This window comes from Euprymna scolopes, chromosome 29 (assembly GCF_053919585.1).
Source record: "Euprymna scolopes isolate OS-2025 chromosome 29, ASM5391958v1, whole genome shotgun sequence".
In the NCBI taxonomy this organism is placed as follows: domain Eukaryota; kingdom Metazoa; phylum Mollusca; class Cephalopoda; order Sepiida; family Sepiolidae; genus Euprymna; species Euprymna scolopes.
This window is the reverse complement of record NC_136510.1, coordinates 65,779,732-65,801,982: the sequence shown is the minus strand read 5'-3', so window position 1 is coordinate 65,801,982 and position 22,251 is coordinate 65,779,732. Positions and strand designations below refer to the sequence as shown.

Here is a 22,251-nt window from a genome sequence, read left to right as displayed (position 1 = left end):
ATTATGTATATATAATAATATGTGTTTTATTTATATGTAAATAATTTATATAGCATTATATGTTTATATAATTCCCATAATTTTATATATTTATGTTATATAATATTATATGTTTGTGTAATTTATACAATATCAAAGGTTTATATAAATTATATAATACTAGCAGGACCCGTTTCCCGGCTTTTTTCGATGAAATATTAAAGAATGCTAACAAAAAATATTAATCAGTATTCTTTTTATATGAATATGTATAATTCATTTATTTGTGTTTACATGTGAAGAACGAAAAATATCATTTATGAACTTTACTTCCGTATGTTAGCGAAAAAAATTAATTCTTATTTGAGTGACGTAAAATATTGAAATTGTATTTTTTGTATGGATTTATCAGTTGAAACTTACAATGCTCGCCATGGAATCAATCGATGATGTCATCACTTTTGCATACATTACGATGTGTATAAGAATTGTTTATTTACAGATGTAAAAAAAAAGCGTACAATATGAATAATGGAAGTAAAATCTAATAATTAAAGAAAAATGGGAAGCCCGTTCTCAAAGTTTTAAATCTATAACTGACTATTTTGGAAGAATGTAAATCATCTAAATCTTTTAAAAATTATTTTCTAGAATGTTTATATTTATTCGCATTTTTTTTCCGATTCACAGTGAAAATATTACTTAGTTTGTTCAGGTTTTATTTTATATTTCCTGTCATATATTTTTTTAATATGAATTAATTCAAAAGTGAATAATACCGAAAATTTCATCGAAATCTGACTATTCGTTGGTTTTTGCTAAATTCATTGAACACATGTATGCTCGTATAAAAATGATAACTACACAAGAACAGCGTTGATTATTCAAATACGATTTTCGTCTCGAATTTTTATAATTTTCGTCCACCGAAATTGTTTTTATTAAAATCATCAGCAGATTATTTAGGTTTCTTTTGAATGATACAAAAGATATAATGATAATACTAACCTGCATAAAATTACATTGCATATAAGGAGAACTATATGTTGCAATTGTGAAGCACCTAGAAAAAGAGTCCCTTACCCACTAAAATTTTTTTTAAGTCTAATAATGTGAAATAGTCATCCCTCTACTTGCCATGCGTAATAAAACTATCTAAAACTGAAATTTGCTGAGTTAGAACAAACATGCCGATTGAATGATAGCAATAATTAAAAGAATTAATTGAATGATATTAATAATTAAAATAATAAATTGAATGATATTAATAATTAAAATAATTAATTGAATGATATTAATAATTAAAAGTATTAATTAAATGATAGTAATTATTAAAAGAATTAATTTAATGATAGTAATTATTAAAAGAATTAATTTAATGATAGTAATTATTAAAATAATTAATTTAATGATAGTAATTATTAAAAGAATTAATCGAATGATAGTAATTATTAAAAGAATTAATTTAATGATAGTAATTATTAAAATAATTAATTGAATGATAGAAATTATTAAAATAATTGATTAAATGATATTAATAATTAAAAGAATTAATTGAATGATATTAATAATTTAAATAATTAATTGAATGATATTAATAATTAAAATAATTAATTGAATGATATTAATAATTAAAAGAATTAATTGAATGATAGTAATAATTAAAAGAATTAATTGAATGATATTAATAATGAAAAGAATTAATTAAATGATATTAATAATTAAAAGAATTAATTGAATGATAGTAATAATTAAAAGAATTAATTGAATGATATTAATAATTAAAATAATTAATTAAATGATATTAATAATTAAAATAATTAATTAAATGATATTAATAATTAAAATAATTAATTGAATTATATTAATAATTAAAAGAATTAATTGAATGATATTAATAATTAAAAGTATTAATTGAATGATATTAATTATTAAAAGAATTAATTGAATGATATTAATAATTAAAAGAATTAATTGAATGATATTAATAATTAAAAGAATTAATTGAATGATATTAATAATTAAAAGAATTAATTGAATGATATTAATAATTAAAAGAATTAATTGAATGATATTAATAATTAAAAGAATTAATTGAATGATATTTATAATTAAAAGAATTAATTGAATGATATTAATTATTAAAAGAATTAATTGAATGATATTAATAATTAAAAGAATTAATTGAATGATATTAATAATTAAAAGAATTAATTAAATGATATTAATAATTAAAGTAATTAATTAAATGATAGTAATAATTAAAATAATTAATTAAATGATATTAATAATTAAAAGAATTAATTAAATGATAATAATAATTAAAATATTTAATTAAATGATAGTAATAATTAAAAGAATTAATTAAATGATAGTAATAATTAAAATAATGAATTAAATGATATTAATAATTAAAATAATTAATTGAATTATATTAATAATTTAAAGAATTAATTGAATGATATTAATAATTAAAATAATTAATTGAATGATATTAATAATTAAAAGAATTAATTGAATGATAGTAATAATTAAAAGAATTAATTGAATGATATTAATAATTAAAATAATTAATTAAATGATATTAATAATGAAAAGAATTAATTAAATGATATTAATAATTAAAAGAATTAATTGAATGATAGTAATAATTAAAAGAATTAATTGAATGATATTAATAATTAAAATAATTAATTAAATGATAGTAATAATTAAAATAATTAATTAAATGATATTAATAATTAAAAGAATTAATTAAATGATAATAATAATTAAAATATTTAATTAAATGATAGTAATAATTAAAAGAATTAATTAAATGATATTAATAATTAAAAGAAAGTCCTTTTCACTACCGTGCTAAGCAAGCGAGTGGCGAATTGGTATGGTTATCGGTAGGCACTTAAAATCAGGGTATTTTTTTAAGATTGCGAATATATTCGGGTATAATTATTTTCGTTCGTTTGGCTTACCGTACCGGTCACTGTTTAATAGCTGGGCTTTGTTAAGAATTGTACGAATGAAATCTGTAACGGGTGTATATGTAAATGTGTATTTTACGTATACGTGCCATAGTTTTCTGATTAACTTTTGTAAAGTAAAGAAAGGCAGTTTAATAGCACAATATGCAAAAATAACTTATTTTGTTTCCATTGTATGTCTATGCGAAGTCGGGCATGTTAATATTAGCTACCTTGTTCGTTATGTACGACCTTATTTTCTGAACAGGTTTAATCTGTTATTTCATTAAACTATTAAGATTTGGGAAAATCGATGTGATCGGTTTTCGGCCAGAAATTTCGCTGTTAAGGGGGCAAAGTTCAACGATTTGACCTTTGAGAACTCTACCAAACTCCTCCGACAATTTTGGGTCTACGCACTTGAAATTTTAGATATAGATTCCTTGGAAACAGATCTAACTTGATTTAAGCGCAAAACAATAAATGTTAGGATGTCATAATAGGGGTCAAAGTTAAAAAAAAAAAAAAAATTGACCTCTGAGGTCTTTACCAAATTACTCAGACAATTTCTGGTCTAAACATTTGAAATTTTACATAAAGGGTATTCAGAGATAGGGCAAGCTTTTTAATCGGTTTGGGTCGAAAATTTGAGCTATCAATATATAAATGTATGTATGTATGTTTGCGTGTTTGCCTAAAACTTTCGACAGAGCAGACGGATTTTCACAATATCAGTATCCTTTTGAAGCTTGACCCTTCAGACGACAAATATCGAAAAATTGGCTAAAAACATTAATTTCTTCACCCTAAACTGGGCACGTTTTTACAGGGTAAGTCGCTTTTTTCGCCGATATTTCCGAAATTCATCCCCTCTTTTCGATTGTCTAACCTTAATTTAAACCTACGTCACATCCGGTTTGACGATGGTAGTAACAGCAAAGACGTCACGTTTTTTCCCCGTTCTTTTCCTCCTTCACGGTACGGGTTCGAGCCTGCCTTCCTACTACCACTTTTTTCTTTTGCTCAACATGCACATATCCAAACATCCGGGCAACGCTGGGCTGAAATGCTAGTATATATATATATATATATATATATATATATATATATATATATATATATATATATATATACACCTACTGATTATATGCTATATATATACTAGCTGTACCCTGCCACGCGTTGCTGTGGCTTAATTTCGTGTAATGGAAAATTCTAATAAAAAAAGGAAATGCATGTTTCTTATATTCTTAGTACAGCAATCCACTCCAAAAAGTAAAAAAAAAAAGGCGAAAATAAAAAAAATATGGTACTCTTGCAGGATTGGGTCCGGATCTTCGGGAGTTACCATCAATCATGGCTTGGGCTCGACCAACATTCAGTGGATTAAGCCGAAAGTTGCTAAACCATGTAAACGCTAAATAGTTTTCTTTTTTATTGTATTCAAAAATGTGAGTTTTTAATTAATATTTGGATAAAGGGGGGTGTTACTATACACAGATTCGAAAAAGTTGTTCAAAAACGAATAAACGAAAGCAAAGGTAAGGTAAATTACGTTTCTATCTAACTGGATAATTTTTAGTGTTTTTATTTAATGTAAAATGTTTAATCGGCTGAAAAACGCAGTGTTTATCTATGTATTTGAAAAAGACGAATGGTCGCGGACTCTGTTGAATACGTTAAGTTTGGGAAAATCAGTTAAAAACTATACAAAACAATGTCAGACACCTACTGATTATATGTTATTGTGACATAGGCTGACATATTCGGTGGGTTTCTGATAGTATTTTGTATAGTTTTTTAGTTTTAAATCATTTTCTCAAACTTAACATCATCAACAGTGTCCATCACCGTTTGTATTTTTCAAGTACACTGATAAACACTGTTCTTCGAGCTGACTAAACGTTATAGTAAATAAAACGGGTTTGTATTACTAAACACAGAAACGAAAAAGTTGTTAAAAAATAAATATAACAAATAAATGTTATCAAAGGCAAGATAAGTTACTTTTCTACCTAACTGGATAAGATTTTAATGTTTTTATTTAGTGTAAAATGTTTAATCGGTTTGAAAAAATGTAGTGTTTATCTGTATATTTGAAAATACAAATGGCGGCAGACTGTTGAACACATTAATTTTGGGAAAATGAGTTAAAACTAAAAAACTATACAAAATACTGTCAAGAACTCACTCAATATATGTTACTGTGACATAGGCAGACATGTATTCAGTGGTTTTTAACAGTATTTTCTATCGTTTTTTTTTTTAGTTTTAACTCATTTTCCCAAACCTAATGTGTTAACACAGTCTGCCGCCATTTGTAATTTTCAAATATAACAGTAAACGCTGTGTTTTTTTAGCCGAATAAACATTTTGCATTAAAAAAACAAAAAAATTATCCATTTCGGTAATAAAGTAAGATATCTTGCCTTTGATAATATTTGTTAATAAGGTCGCGTGAGTCGATTAATGGGTGCTAATGCACTTACTGATCCGCGCTATTTTTTTAAATCGTATTTCCAAGCTTAATTAAAGTTTTATGTTTTTTTGGTATTTTTTTTAGATTAGGTCCACCTCTACAATTTTCTTTTAAATGACGACTTTTATAAGTTTCCGACTATGCTGAATACAGAAATCGCATTGAAATTTTGCAGAAATAAGTAGTTATCGAGATATAGATAGTTGTTTATGCATTGTATTCTTTGGCGGCCATCTTTGTTACGCGCATAGATATGTTTATGACGCGCGCAAGCGTGTAAAAAAAGACGGCTGCCAGAGATTACGATGCATTATACAAATTTTTAATATCTCGATAACTACTTATTTCTGCAAAATTTCAATGCGATTTCCATATTTAGCATAGTCGAAAACCTTCAACAGTCGTCATTTAAAAGAAAATTGTGGAGGTGGACTTAATCTAAAAATTTACGGGGTTTTTTTTTCATTCAATTGTAAGGTTAAAGTACAGAATAGGTACAAAATACCCTCTTCTCCCAATGTTAAGAATGGCTTTTTAAATAATAACGTTATTATTTCAGCACGGATCAATAAGTGCACGAGTACCCAATTTCTTTATAAGCATTCATATTTTCATATATAAAAACAACTTCTGTAAAAAAAAAAAAAGAAAAAACGTGCACTTTCAATCTTTGTTAAAAAAAGGTTTTCTTGAAAAAAAATATACGGTAAAAAAAAGGAAAGAACAAAACGTTAATCGGTATTCATGCAGAGAGTGATCCTTGCTGAAATAATAACGTTATTATTTAAAAAGCCATTCTTTACATGGGGAGGGGGTTTTCTACCTATTCTGTACTTTAACCTTACAACTGAATAAAAAACATATCATAAAACTTTAATTAAACGTGGAAATGCGATTTAAAAAATAGCGCAGATCACTCTCTGCATCAGCACCGAAAGTACAGAATAGTTAGAAAACATCCTCCCTCCCCATGTTAAGAATGGCTTTCTAAATAATGTTAATGATTCAGTACTGTTCCTTGTCTGATTAAGTTTAACTTTTGTTTATTAAATTGTTAGGTGAAAGTCCAGAATAGTTACAAAACACCTCTATCCCCATGTTAAGAATGGCTTTCTAAATAATAACGTCATTATTTCAGCGGAGTAGCTTCTCTGCATAAGTACCATATTTTGTTTTTAAATTGTTAGGTGAAAGGACAGAATAGTTACAAAATACCATCCCCATGTTAAGAATGTCTTTCTAAATAACATTATTTCAGCACTGTATTTTCTATGCATACGTACTACCTATTTTTGTTTATTAAATTGTTAGGTGAAAGTATAGAATAGAGGCAAAACTCCCTCCCCATGTTAAGAATAGCTTTCTAAATAACGGTATTATTCTATTATTATATTATTATGGTACTTTCTCTGCATAAGTACCATGTTTTGTTTATTAAATTGTTAGGTGAAAGTACAGTACTCATGCAGAGAGTGATCCGTGTTGTAATAATAACGTTAATATTTAAAAAGCCATTCTTAACATGGGGAGGGGAGGGTGTATTTTAACCTTACAATTGAATAAAAGAACATATAATAAAACTTTAATTAAACCTGGAAATACGATGTAAAAAATAGTGCGGACCACTCTTTACATTAGCACCAAAAAAAAAACTGTAGTTTTACCAACCAATCTTATATCGAAAAACAAAAAAAAAAAACTACAAAAAGCAAGCGACAAACTTTTTTTTTGCCTTATATAATAAAGAAAAAATGCGTAAATTAAAAAATTTGGAAGATAAACAAATGAATTATGTTTTTTTTTATTGTTTTTTTTTTTACTTATCGAGTAAACAGAAAATGAAATCTACTTCTTTTCCGTCAATTCGTGGCTGTGAAATGAATCGAACCGGAAGTTCAGTTTTATCAACAAAGCAGGTTCGCACTAACGGTTAAAAAATATATTTATTTTATTTAATATTTTAATAATTCGCGAGGTAAATTTATTTTAATAACATAAAAACATCCCTCGACTCTGATTTTGTTGTTGTTCCTTCTTATGAAACGGATTTTTAATTTAATTATAATTTGATTTTTAAATTATCAATCACATTACTAAATATATATATATATATATATATATATATATATATATATATATATATATATATATAAAGCTGAACGTCTGTGTGTGTGTGTGTTTGTGTGTGTGTGGTCACGAATAGGCTCCTGTATGGTTAACTATTTTAAAAAACTGATTACATATAATGATAGAAGATGTATCGAGGATCCGGGATGGGTACGTTTGATCTGACAGAACGGTGGTTCATAAAAATTGTGGGGTCTGCGTTCGCGCATCGCCCCCAAAGTATGGTAATAAAAAATGAAAAAAAAAACCTTTACAAGGGTTTTTTTATATAGATGTACATAAGAATACTTTGATAAGTATGTTTCGACTTAATTAGGGATGGTATAATAAAATTGTAGGGGTCTGCATTCGCGCCTGTACTCTATGGAAATTTGGCACAAACTTTAACAAAGACTTTTCATATCTATTTGCGTAAGTATACTTTGATAATTGTGTTTCAGTTTGAAAAAATATGGTATAATAAAATTATGGGGTGTTCGTTCGCGCCTGACCCCAATAGAATGTAAATATGTCACAAAGTTTAACAAGGGTTTTTAAAAGGGGTGAGGGTCCACAATAACACCTTAACTTTAATCTTAATTCACGTTAGCTTTTATTTATTTTTTTTTATTTGAATCATATTGTGTCGAATAAATTCACCTCATATATTCACGTTCTTATTAAAGTGAAAGCCAAAAAAAAAAGTCAGAACTTTAGACAATTCTCGACACAAATTTTGGATAACTCTGTTCCTTCTCCACTTGCACGCGGCACTCTTTCGAAAATAGATAAATAGATAAATAATAAAAAATAAGAACGTTACTTGTTATCGTGTCAAAATAAGGAAAATCCTGCTCACGTGATTACGTGTCTTTTTAAAAACATTTACATAACCTTTGTATTTTTATTTATATATCTGTTTAAGCTTTTTTGTCAGTGTTCTAGAAGGAATTCAGTTGATTACAACCCTTTCTGCGTGTTTTTTACATTACAATAGTACAATCCTGAATTCGACAGCGCAATACTACACCGTTCAATACTGTAAAACTTAAACGAAGCTGTTCTTTTTGAAAAGGGCGCCATTTTCTTCTCATTCATATTTATATTGATTCTTTGCTTTTAAAAACTTAAGTAATTACGTGTTTACTTTTTTTAATATCACATGTTGCTGTTTCGGATTATTTTACTAAAGTAGGTAAAGCTTCATTATTTTTCAAAACTGTTGTTGTTTCATTGTTTTTTGATATTTCGTCGATATTATTTAGTAAGAGTGTTTAGCAGAAAAGCCAACAAACGACTACCCGAAAAAATAAATATACAAGAAATAAATGTTACCATAGTCAATAAAAGTTCAGTTCATGTTTTTTTTTTAATTTTGAAATAGTTTTTAATGCTCTTTACTTGAAATAATTTCAGCGAACCGAAATTAAAACGAAATTTGAGGCGATAACTACTTAAATGAATTTTTATATAAACTACACATACCATAATCGAATATTCCTGAAGCACAAGATAACGGAAAACATTAAAATATGTTTATAAATATCCCTTTCGTTGACGGAACTCTCTTAAATTGTTAACACAGAATGCTCAGGTTCCCCTCCTTCAAATTGAAAACGGGTCTCTCCATTTTAAAGTCGCTGCCATTTTGATTTTTTTTTAAACCGGTTCGTGAATTCAAAAAAAATTTTTTTTTTTTACAAACTACTTAAAAATACAAACCAATGAACTTTTCTACCATAAAAGTAACTTTTATTGACTATGGTAGCGTTTATTTCTTGTATATTTATATTATTATATATATAACATTTTCTATTTGTAAGGAAACATCATTTTATTGGTCACTCTTGGCTACGAATGGAAACAAAGTTGATATAAAAAAATATATTTTCGCGAAAATTATCTTTACTTTCATCATATTTTGCTTAGGGTAAAATTTTTGAGTATCAAAACCTATCTCTTTACAACCCCCTCCTTTTCATAACCTATCATACTTTCATCAATCACAGTCCATTTTCTGTAGGCTGTTTTTGAACCCAGTCAACGACAGGTACTTCTGCTAGTATATATATATATATATATATATATATATATATATATATATATATATATATATATATATATATATATATATATATATAATTTTCGTGTCTTCCTCGTCTCATCCCAAGTCTGTTCCTGAAAATAACAAATAAAATGAAAAAGATATTTAACTCCTTTATCCATCCCTTGTAAAATATGTTGTTTCTAAACTTAATTGCATGATAAGCCAAGGTAAGTCAGTTCACAGAGGACAGCCACCCACGTGTTTACATTTTCCCTTTGTCAAGTTTGTATAATAATGCGATCTATACGATGACAAAAGCTGACATAATTATTAGTTTGATATTTTGTAATAAAAAGAAAATAAGCAGGAGAGTATCGCTATTATTATGAACGCAACTTGGTTTGGATTTAATTGTGTATTATCTGTTGTTTTCTTTTGTTGCTTTTTTCTTTTTTTTTGTTTATTTTTTAATGAAACATTGTTTGCTAATTACGTGGTAATTGATAGTTTTCAGCTTAATCTATCAACGGACTTTATTGGCAGGAAATCTATCAACTAAACAACGGCCGGTTAGATCTGCGATAAACGCATGAAATCGAGGTTTTCGGCTTAGGTAAGTTTAACTTGGAAAATGAAACTATTTTACCGCCAATTTTAGATCATGATTAACAAAATCAGAAATTGAACATTTTGATTTTGAGATCGTTGTATCATTTTTATTATTATTATTATTATTATTATTATTATTATTATTATTATTATTATTATTATTATTATTATTATTTTTACTCATGTTCACCTGAAATAAAGCATATTGCCACTTGGACTATTTTGCACGATGTTTACATGGTTCGATGTGAGAAGATGAGCGTATGTTCGCAATGCATTTAAACTTCTGCATGTTAGTATAGCCAGGGAAGCATATTAGTATAGCCAGGGAAGCAGGAAGCAAGGAATGAATCCCAGGTCTAGAAGTCCGAGAGAAGAAGTTATTAGAGTAGAAGGCTTTCCGGCATCTAGGGGCCAGTAAGGTGAAGGGGTGTGATTTTGTTGCTAGATGAGTTAGTCGGAGATATGTACTCCATTAAAGTACTTGTCAAACAGATACAAGAATGCAACATTGCGTCGATAGGACAGGGCTTGGATCTTGGTTGATAGCGTGTGATCCTTAGATTGGAGTGTGTTGGAGAATGTTTAAGAAAAGAGAGAGAAAAACGATAGCTACCAGACATGATATCCGACACCATATACCGCTTATCCACAAAGGAATGTGTGTTCGCTTTAATTGAAGGTGACATCCGTTTAAGGAAATTTTAATGTCATCTTAGCCAAAATATCACAGTCAAAGTATCACAGTCAATCTTAATTGAGATCGAATTATACAGTAATGGTACTCGAACACCTTCTTTTTTTTTTCGTTTTTTGTTTTTTCTTACAAATATGGTTACAAATATGATGAACTTCACAGAGCAAGAAATTTCGCTTTACACTCTTTTTGTGGTGACAGAAACAAGTTACCCCCATCCAATCTCATTGTGTTTGCTTATAATCTTATCAGCTCCTTTTCATTTTGGCGTAGACTTCACCTTCAACAATTAAGTTTTTCCTGTCAACCTTTCTCTTCAGATTTCTATCGGCTCATAAATCAATCTCAACCTACTTGATTGCTATTGCTGACCGCAGTTGTTCATGTTAACATTCATGTTTTTATTTCATACCAACGTTTCAAACTAAGAGCATAGCACGCGCGTGCGCGCACACACACACACACGCCCCCCCCTATATATATATATATATATATATATATATATATATATATATATATATATATATATATATATATATATACTGGTAATAAAGATTTTTATTTATATAAACTATTTTTTACTATATTTAAGCTATAAAAGCTAAACCTTTTCAAGCCAGAATGTCTTTTCTTTATGTTTCAATTTTTTAACTGAATCTTGAGAAAGTCACGCAATTAATTCAAAATATTTTAAGATCAAACTTTTTTTTTATTCTATCATAATGAACAGTCTAAAAATCTTTCAGACAAAAATTAACAAAAATGACATTTCCAATATAGTTTTATAACGCGCCAGTATTTTAAGGCGGCATTTTAATACGCAGACACCTTACGAATGAGTGTAAAGTAGCGTTCACACATGTGATTGGTAAAACTGGAAGCCGTAAATATTTTTACACATGTATCCTAAAACATATCTTAACACATGTATCCTAAAACATATCTTAACACATGTATCCTAAAACATATCTTAACACATGTATCCTAAAACATATCTTAACACATGTATCCTAAAACATATCTTAACACATGAATCCTAAAACATATCTTAACACATGTATCCTAAGACATATCTTAACGCATGTATCCTAAAACATATCTTAACGCATGTATCCTAAAACATATCGTAACACATGTATCCTAAAACATATCTTAACACATGTATCCTAAAACATATCTTAACACATGTATCCTGAAACATATCTTAACACATGTATCCTAAAACATATCTTAACACATATAACAGACATAATCGCACACACACATAGCACTTGCATTCCCAAACCAAGGTGGAACACGACAAAGGACAAATTGTATTTGGATCAAGTAAAATTGAACTAATACTTAATTTTTATTATACTAGTTCTCGGAAATATCCGTGGTGGAACACACACACACACACACACACACACACACAGGTATATATATATATATATATATATATATATATATATATATATATATATATATATATATATATAACGTGCACATTAAAATATGTATCTATAATGCATAGAAATAAATCAAATATATCCATGTATACACATGCACACATACACACGCATGTTCAAAAATACTCAGTATACAAACATGTGTTCATATTAATATGTTACTACTCAAGTAAAAATTCATAATAATAAACAATGATAATGGTAATAATAATGATAATAAATAAGACTATTAACGCTAATGTATTTGCATATGAATTTAGCAAAACATGTGGCCTCTTTAAGCCAACCTTTTGATTGCCATCCTATGCTACTAATCAAAAATATTCGACTACATGTGAACGATATGGCGTTACTGATTTCTCTTTTTCAAATATCATTTCTTAACATCCTATTCGTGTTTTTCATCTATTTTATTAACTATTTTTTTTTATTTTTATATTTTTTCTACCATGCATGAATAAACCATCTCTTTTGGTTCTTGCTCCAGCTTGGGGGTGGGGGGGCAGGAGACCGAAGTATTCAACAGTAATCTGTCTAGTTTATTTCTTCTCGCATCCAGGAGAACCTATTTTCCAGGGCCACGAAAACTGCATATTTCTTGTTCGTTTGTACGTGTGTTTTCGCACTACATCTCCCGTTTACGTGAGAGATAAACACTATCTCTGTGATAGGGCCGCAAATAAAACAATTCTAGGTTGTATGTTGCCAAAAACACAACAATATGAATAGATGAAAAAAAGATACATCACAAAACGTGGGACAAAGAAGAAAGATATGGGTGTTTTGACCGGCAGGTGCACCTTTGGTGGCCAGCATGAAGATCCACTCGTCATCCTAGTCGTTAGTTTGTTCAATTTCAGAAAGAAGACACCAAACAGGTAAGCACCCCCTCTAATTTCAGGTACCAATATCATACAGATTAAACACAGGGTAACAAAAAGACTCTCGGGAAAGAAATGGACAACAAAAGAGAATAGACTGATAATAGAATGCTATTACAGAAGCCATACCAAAGAATGAGGATCCCGGAAACTGATGAACGAGTTATGAGACATGTCTACTAACTACTACACAATAGAACAAAAATCACAAACCAAGCGAAACTTATTCTAAAAGAGGTTGACTTTCAAATCTAGAACAAATTGAAATACAACGGAAAATAAATGAGGAAACAGACCATTGAAAACCCCTCAACGGAACACCATACAAAAAAATCCTACATGTAGAAGACCTGCAACACAGAAACTACGAACATGAACTACGAAATAAACGAGAATGAAGCAACTCATGAACGAAGGAAACGCAAAATTCTCATCACTTAGAAACCATGAGTGGAAAAAATTTCATAGATTCCAACAAATACAATTGTAGACTTAAACAATTTAAAGTGCCAAAACAGAATTTAGAAAAAAAAAACGAGAAAAATAAAATGGACCGATAAAACCTAGACGAAAATTCAGATCAACAAACTTAAAAAGAAGCCAAAACGATAAACAAGACGAAAGAGAACAGAAAAAGGTGGAAAAGTGGAAATATGATTCGAAGGGAGTATCTAAAAAAGAAACAAGAAGAACTAAAGAAAATATAGCAGTACAAAAATGAAGATTAAGACGATACAGAATTTGGATGGCTTTTTGTTGAGTTACCTACTTTGTTCTCTCGGTAAACTGCATGTTAATGGCCGACGGTGTATGGTTACCATTTCCTGTTAATTTCAGTGTTATGTTATCGGTAGTTTAAGGGCGTATCGATGAAATATTTTCACAAATATATAACCCTAACCCTAACCCTGAAGTTGAGGAGAGTTATTGCCCTCAATTATTAGAATGATAGTCGACTACAGCGATACCATCAATAGATTCACGGAACTAGACGCTTACCCAATGCCTAATATCAATAAGATGGTAGACGACATCGCTCAATATAACATCTTCTCTACTCTCGACCTAAAATCTGCTTATCACCAAATACCTATAAATCATGCTGATCGTAAATTCACCGCGTTTGAAGTAAGTGGCAAACTTTTTCAATTTACTCGTCTTCCTTTTGGCGTCACCAATGGAGTAAGTGCTTTCCAGAGGAGCATAGACTATATTATAGAAAAAGAAAATCTAACCGATACCTTTGTGTATGCTGATAACGTAACTATATGTGGGAAAAATCAAGAAGAACACGATTACAATCTTCAAAAATTCTACAAAATTGCTAAACAATATAACATCACTTTAAATGAAAATAAAAGCATAATTTCTTCTAGTTCTATTACTCTACTCGGCTACACCATAGAAAATAATCAAATAGCTCCCGATTATCAAAGACTAAAACCATTACTCGAAATGCCACCTCCGCTGAATCTTAAATCTCAAAAAAGAATAGTTGGAATGTTTTCCTATTACTGCAAATTCATTAAAAAAATTTCTGATAAAATTTTATTACTAAATCAAAACAAAGAATTTCCACTACCTCCATCTGTATTAAAATCTTTTCAAACATTGAAAAATGATCTAAAAGACGCCACTTTAATAACGGTAGATCCAAATAAAGAATTTGAATTAGAAACGGACGCTAGTAACTATTGCATTGCTGCAACACTAAATCAAGAAGGTCGTCCTATTGCATTTTTTTCAAGAACTCTCAATACTAACGAAATTAAGCACCATGCAGTAGAAAAAGAGGCAGCCGCTATTGTAAAAGCTCTCCGTAAGTGGCGACATTTTCTACTCGGAAGGCACTATAAAGTCATAACAGATCAGAAGAGCATCAGCTTCATATTCGACAATAAAAGAAAATCTAAAATTAAGAATGACAAAATATGTCGTTGGCGTATAGAATTATCCCAATACAATTTCACTATAGTTTATCGACCTGGACCTGAAAATATTGCTGCTGACACATTCTCTCGCATCTCTGCTCTTACTTACAATCTACAAGATCTTCGTGATTTACATAAACAATTATGTCATCCTGGTGTTTCAAGATTAAGCCATTTTATAAGAACGAGGAACCTCCCTTTTACTTTGGATCAAATTAAGAATATTACTGACTCTTGCTCATCCTGTCAATTACTGAAACCCAAATTCGCCAATACCAATGGAGGGACTCTCATTCAAGCCATATTACCTTTTCAACGATTAAATCTTGATTTTAAAGGCCCTCTACATACTTCTATACATGGCAACAAATATCTACTTACTCTAATTGATGAGTATTCCCGTTTTCCTTTCGCTTTTCCTTGCAGAGATATGACAAGCAAAACCATTATCCACTGTCTAAACAAACTCTTTTCAATTTTTGGTTTGCCTGACATGATACATACTGACCGTGCTTCTGATTTCTTAGCAAGAGAAATAAAGGATTTTTTACACAAAAAAGGAATTGCTACTTCTAAAACAAGTAGGTATCATCCTGAAGGTAATGGACAGATTGAAAAACTCAACGGTACCTTATGAAAGGCCATTCAAACAACATTACATTCTAATCAAATGAAACTACCTTATTGGGAAGACATACTACCGGACGCACTTCATTCAATTAGATCATTACTTTGTACTGCCACTAATATGACTCCCCATGATAGACTGTTTAAATATAGTCGTAAATCTGCTTCCGGAATTTCAATTCCTTCTTGGGTTAAACCCGGCCCAATATATATTAGAAACCACACTAAAACAAGTAAACATGACCCTCCTGTAACGCCTGCCACCCTAATAGATGTCAACCCCCACTACGCTTATGTTCAACTACCTTCTGGTACTGAAACCACTGTCAACGTTCGAGACTTAGCTCCAAACTCATCAAATGAAGAAAACTCTAATAATAATCCTACTACTTCAGAGACTTTATTTGAACCTTCTACTAATGAAAACATTGGTCATGAGGAAGACAAAAATCAATCGTCTGATCTTGAAGAAAATCAGATTTCACTAAAAAATAATACTGAAAATCAGCATTCCTGCCAATCTGTGCGGAGGTCGTCCCGAGTTCGACAATTCCCTAGTAAATATAAGGATTTTGTGACTAAATACTGAAAAAACTGCAGTTTGGGTTCATATGTTATTTGTAAATAAAATGATTCTTATGTGATTGTAAAAAAAAAAAAAAAAAAAAAAAAAATTGTCTATAATTAATTACCCCTTACTTGAATACTTTAGGACGGGGAAAATGTTATGATTTAATTTGTTGTTAAGAGTTATCCCCCTTGGGATTGACATTCATAATAAAAGCGCCCTCTGTTTCATTTTCCCGCTCGATCCTTTCAAGAGCGTACGTGTATTTTACAGTTAATAAAACCTTTCTAAAAGGCAATTCTTTACTTACTGATACTATTCACTTCAGTTACCATTTCCTGTTAATTTCAGTGTTATGTTATCGGTAGTTTAAGGGCGTATCGATGAAATATTTTCACAAATATATAACCCTAACCCTAACCCTGAAGTTGAGGAGAGTTATTGCCCTCAATTATTATTGTTCTTCGTGTAATGGCGTCTTAAATAAAGCATGTGTATACCTAGCTTTCGTCTTATCCATTTTTATTGCAACCATCTTGACCGATGAAGTCACAACATAATATGGTGTTAGAACCGAGTTTATAAGGCGACACTTATATAAAATTCGTACGAATTGGGATGATGAATTAGCCGTGACATTTGCTTCTGCTCCACGAGGATAAAAAAAATCGAATACGTGTGTAGCACTGAACAAAAAAGTAAGATAATTATATTTATACCATAAGATATAGTTTAGCATGTCAGCTTCATCTCAAACAAACCACTAACAATAGATTGGTGAAGTGCAAATCTTACCAAATCAATGGATAGATTTGATGGCAAGTTAAGCTTTATTTTGATGATCCCATGCCTTTGACGACGACATAAAGCTTAGATATGTTTTATTATGGACCAGTGTCGAGGAACAGGAAATAAGTGACATTTTTTACGGCATGAAGAAGAAAGAAACGTAGATTGAACACTTAGGACAATAATGACAGCCCGAGGTCGAATTTTCGTGTTGCAAATCTGCTGCAATGCAAACAAAATTCAGATGAATCTGCACACTTGTTCTTGAAACAGCTTTTCCAGATCGCCAAACTGTGAATACGACCAAATACTGTAATACGCCTTTATAGTCGATCTCTTTATATTTAGCATTTATTTAAAGTCTGCACAGAAATCCTCGATTAAAGTATGCAATGATCTCACTATTGCTATACGGCAATGTATAGATCAACCAAATTAAAGCTATAAGCACCCCAGTAGAAGGGAACAGTACGCATGCGAGTTAGGCTAAAAACAAAAACAAAAAACTAACAGAGTTTGGATATTGTGGCAAAGGACTCGTAGCAAAAGGAAATAAAATGCAACAAAAAGGGACATTTTGCTAATGTCTGCCGCTCTAATATGGGAGATTAAAAAAAGCAAGAAGAAGAATATCACAAGCACAGTGGTACAAAAACAGAAAAATTCACATGGCGAAATGAAAAATGAAATGAATGCTAATGGTTCGAGTGAAAGTATATATTTCCACACTATTCAAATACTACAGATAATAAAAATTGGCAACAAACAAATACAAACGTCAATACTTTGGTCGATAAAGGTGCTGTGAGCACCTTTATCGACCTAAGGAAGTATATATATTAAAAAAAAACTGCATGGAGTACCACTCAAAGCGACGGCAATAAGATTAATTGCTTTTCGCGGAAGAAGAATTCATTAACAAAGAACCTGTCGTCTAGGAGTAAGATTCCACACGAGATTTCTTAGTGCAACATTCCATGCTGTTAATTTAAAAAAAAAAAAAGACCAATATTGATACAGATATCACGGGAGTTAGGATTAGTGATCCTAAACTTAAGTGTAAAATCAGCTACAAAAATTGTCAGGTGCAGACAATGACCAAGCATCTCAGCAGAATACAAAACAAGTTCAAAAGCCAAGGTTATATTGTAAAGGAAACTTAAATGTAAATGACGAAAATGTTCCGGAATCCAACATTGATGAAGATCTTTAAGGTGAATATCAAGAAGCTCTTTCTTTATAAATAACCGAAATCTTCAGAAATCTAGAATGAATAAAGATTTTCCCCGGAATAAAAAAATAAACAAAATGTTCGGAAATACAGATCTGATGTTTTTATGGACGATTATGACCTCCTCCTCGATCAAAATTCAGATTTACCAATATTCGTTTCTATGGTAGTTTCTTCACAGATTGAACTGTTGCTAGAACTCCCAACTCATTCTTTTGCCGTTCATAACCATGAGATTAGCATGTTGGCCAATATGGCGGAATTGTGGAAGAAAGGGAAATTTTTGTGCTGCCACAATTGGAAATGGTCCAATGAAAATTATGGTACACAGAATTGTATTGATGGCTCTCATCCCTCAGCTTCTCAATTCATCCAATTCAAATTTTACATTGGAATAATTCCGCTTCAACTTTCCACGAGAAATTGGTGGTGCTGCATTGTACAAAGGAGTTTTCTTTCTGAATTCTGTTCTTGAAGACATGGAACAGATCTCCACAATCCTCAATTTGAAGACTTGAAGAACATGTGCAATTCATATCGCAATCAAGACTTTTTATGATCGAAACTTCACAGACTTTAAAGTCATTGGCTACAAATAACTTGCCTTCAGCTGAATCACTCACAAATGGTCGACAACTTGCGGTGAGCAGACAAGGACAGCATTACAGCAGTACAAGAAAAGATCAAAGAACTATTCAGACAAGCACCCATCTCTACATGTGCGGCAGAAAGTCTATGTCTAGCATGAGGAAACGAAGCTATGAGAGTCCAGAATTATTCATTCAGCATTCTGCTGCTGCGGCACCACCACCATAATAGTTAAGTCTGAACGTGGTATTATATGCCGAAGGAATATGCGATCTATCAGGCCAGCTAAAAGAAACTCGATACTTGAGGGTAGATCTAATCAACCACGTAGATCTGAAGAATTGGCATCACAAAGGGAACTGCGCATCAGCAATGAGCCAACGCCACACTTCAGAACAGGTCATCACCAGACCTTAGCCAGAGCAGGAGATCTGAGGACCAGGCATCACATACACAAATAAAGCAACTGACAACGGAATCACGCACCAGTGGATCCTGGAGACCTACCATGGAGTCGAGAAGATCCTGAAGATATACAAAACCCCCACAGAGACTAGATCAATAAAACTTCTCACACCTAGGCTAGATCAAATAAACTCTCCCATTTTCCTATTTAAAAAAATTCAATAAAAGAAAAATAGAAATTTACTCAGTAATTAGATGAGTTCACTCTAAATTGAAGAAGGGTTAAGTTATGGTAGTTATGTCTCCTTGTTATAACTCTGAAGTTGAAAATAGTTATTGCCCTTAGTTATTATTGTCCGTCGTCTTGAATAAAGGATGTGTTTAGCTAGCTTTCGTCTTATCCATATATTATCGTAGCCATCTTCATCGATGAACATGACAAGTGTTATTTGTTTTTAGAGGATATCTAAGTGCAATCAAATGAAGAAGACGATACAACCAGCATGCATATATTTTTGTCCGTTTTTTTTTTCTTTTTAGGTAATTTTGTTAAATTATAGTGTAATTCTTAAATTATACAAAAATTATTTTCATTCTCAGCGGTATTTTTTTTTATTTTTTTCTTCTTTTCTTTTCTTTTCTTCTATTAATTTATGTTTTCTACTCTTTTAAAACTTAGATTGAAACAAAAAAGAAAGAAATGAATAAAAATGGATCATTCGAAATAAATGCGATTGTTCTTTTCTTTTGCTTTCTTTCTTTTCTTCTGATTCTTCCTTTCTTTTTTTGTTTTTCTTGTGGAACATTTGTCTTCATCAGGGTCCATCATTGTTCGTACGGAAGCTTCTTTGCTTTCTTCATTTTCACCACTAACCCATTCTCTATTTTCTCCATCTTCATCATCGGCTTCAGCATCATTATATCATCATTCTGTACGAACTAGTTCTCATACCAGATACCAGTCGACAGCAATGATTTTCTACTAATAAAAAACAGTCTTTCTCTGGAGTCTGAATGACATTAAGTCTCCTTCGAGTTCCAAAAATCTTCATTCCACTATTATTGTAACTTACATGGCGTTCTTGCGCCAGCTGTTTACCAGTTGGCGTTTGCCTCCAGTGATTTTCTCTGGAATTCAAGTAAAAAATAACGGCTCAAATTCCAGTACTATCTCTACTCTTTCTTTCCAATTGAAGTATTTTCATTTATTTCAATAAAGGTAATTTATAAATTCTTTCTATTCTTTTCGTTCCAATCGTATTTAAATTTTTTCCTGTTCGTGTTTTGATTCACCTTTATTTGCCCTTCAGCCGCTCTTCATTTACCTACTCTCCACGCCATAAATCATTGAAATGATAACGATGATGACGATGTTATTCATTCATATGTACGAATAAAACGCCACCCACTTTCCTTACGTTGTGGAAATTCATCCGCTCAATATTCTCATTTCTTCTCTCGTTCTCTCCTCTGTTTTCATGTCTGCTTTACTCACAAAACTACCAATTTATTACCGCTTTTCATTCATGCACAAAAGTGATTAATCTTTGTTTCACTTTCGCTATATTTTTTTACTAATTGGAATTACACTTTATTCGAATAAGCAAATAGTTTGTTGAGTAAAAAATAAATAAAATAACAAGTGAATCGGTTCAAAATGTGTGCAAAGTGAAGCATAGTTAACAACACAAAAAATATACAAATCACGATTACCAAATGCAAAAAGTTTAAATTTTATTCCGACTTGCATAGTTTTAAATTTCTGAAACGTTTTGTGTGTGTGTGTGTGTTTTTTTTTCAGAAATGTATTCTCCCTCTGTCTGTCTCTCTCATATATATATATGTATATATATATATATATATATATATATATATATATATATATATATATATAGCCAGTAGAGTTTAGTTTCCTAGAAGTACATCCAATGAAACAACATGTGTCTACCAAAGAGTGCTCAATGAGTGAACAGAGCAGGTATATTAAATTTATTTATACAAACATTAATGGCTACATATGTGCATACATGTTTCTGTAATCACCCGCGTTGAGGGACTACGTCTTCAGGCCAAGAATTACCGTCGAAAACTGATATTTCAATCAAAAACATTTTCCTATTTCGTTTGTAAAGTTAGAATGTAACCTGAGTGGAAGTCATAAAGCGGTGAGAGGACAAGTAAGGTCTTTGAAGATAATAAACATCTTTTTCATTTCCCTTTCTCTTTATCCATCCCATCTTTTTATGGCATAAGGTACTTGAGAATTTAGTATTTTTGTCTTGCAGTCTGTAAATTAAAAACATTTCCTATGGTCACTGAGTACTGACCGGTGTCTTTCAATCTACACCCATCCACACACATACACGCACACACATACAACACACACACACACACACACAAAACACACATACACACACACACACACACACACACACACACACACGTTAATAGAGATATTCAGAAGCGAATATATGCTGTTCGTTTTAATTTTGCTCACACACACGCACTGAAACTAGGCAATAACTATAACTACGCAAGAATAAAATTAGAATTAAAGTAAGGTAAATAAAACAAATAAATGAAAAAAATAAATAAATAAAAAATAAAAATAAAAACAAATAAACAAAATAAGAATAAACATAAAACCTCGAAAGTTATCTAAACTCCACATTTACATATATATATTAATATACTTATAAACGCCTACACCCTGCTACACCCGCGCATATATACACACACACATATAGACATACATAGACATATAATGGTCATATACAGTTATGACATATTTACATCCATACCTACATACGTAGTAATATCCATACGTGGAATCTCAAATCCATACATCCATGTACACACTTTGGTACCATACATCATGACTGTTATTATATCAAAACTAATAT

The 22,251-nt window shown here is 30.5% G+C and overlaps 1 protein-coding gene across 17 annotated transcripts in view; it reads left to right on the top strand.

Moving 5' to 3' along the window:
* LOC145252676 (carbonic anhydrase 2-like) overlaps window positions 1-22,251 on the top strand; it is a 242,182-nt gene that overhangs the window by 120,179 nt on the left and 99,752 nt on the right. For 4 of the 17 annotated variants that reach the window (XM_080112487.1, XM_080112483.1, XM_080112476.1 and 1 more), the window contains one exon: window positions 10,115-10,184. The exons of 11 other annotated variants lie outside the window; for them this stretch is intronic. The gene's annotated coding sequence lies outside the window, so the exon portion shown is untranslated. Of the gene's footprint in view, window positions 1-10,078; window positions 10,185-22,251 lie in introns of all 17 variants that reach the window. 2 more of the 17 variants (XM_080112484.1, XM_080112480.1) reach the window with 1 other exon arrangement.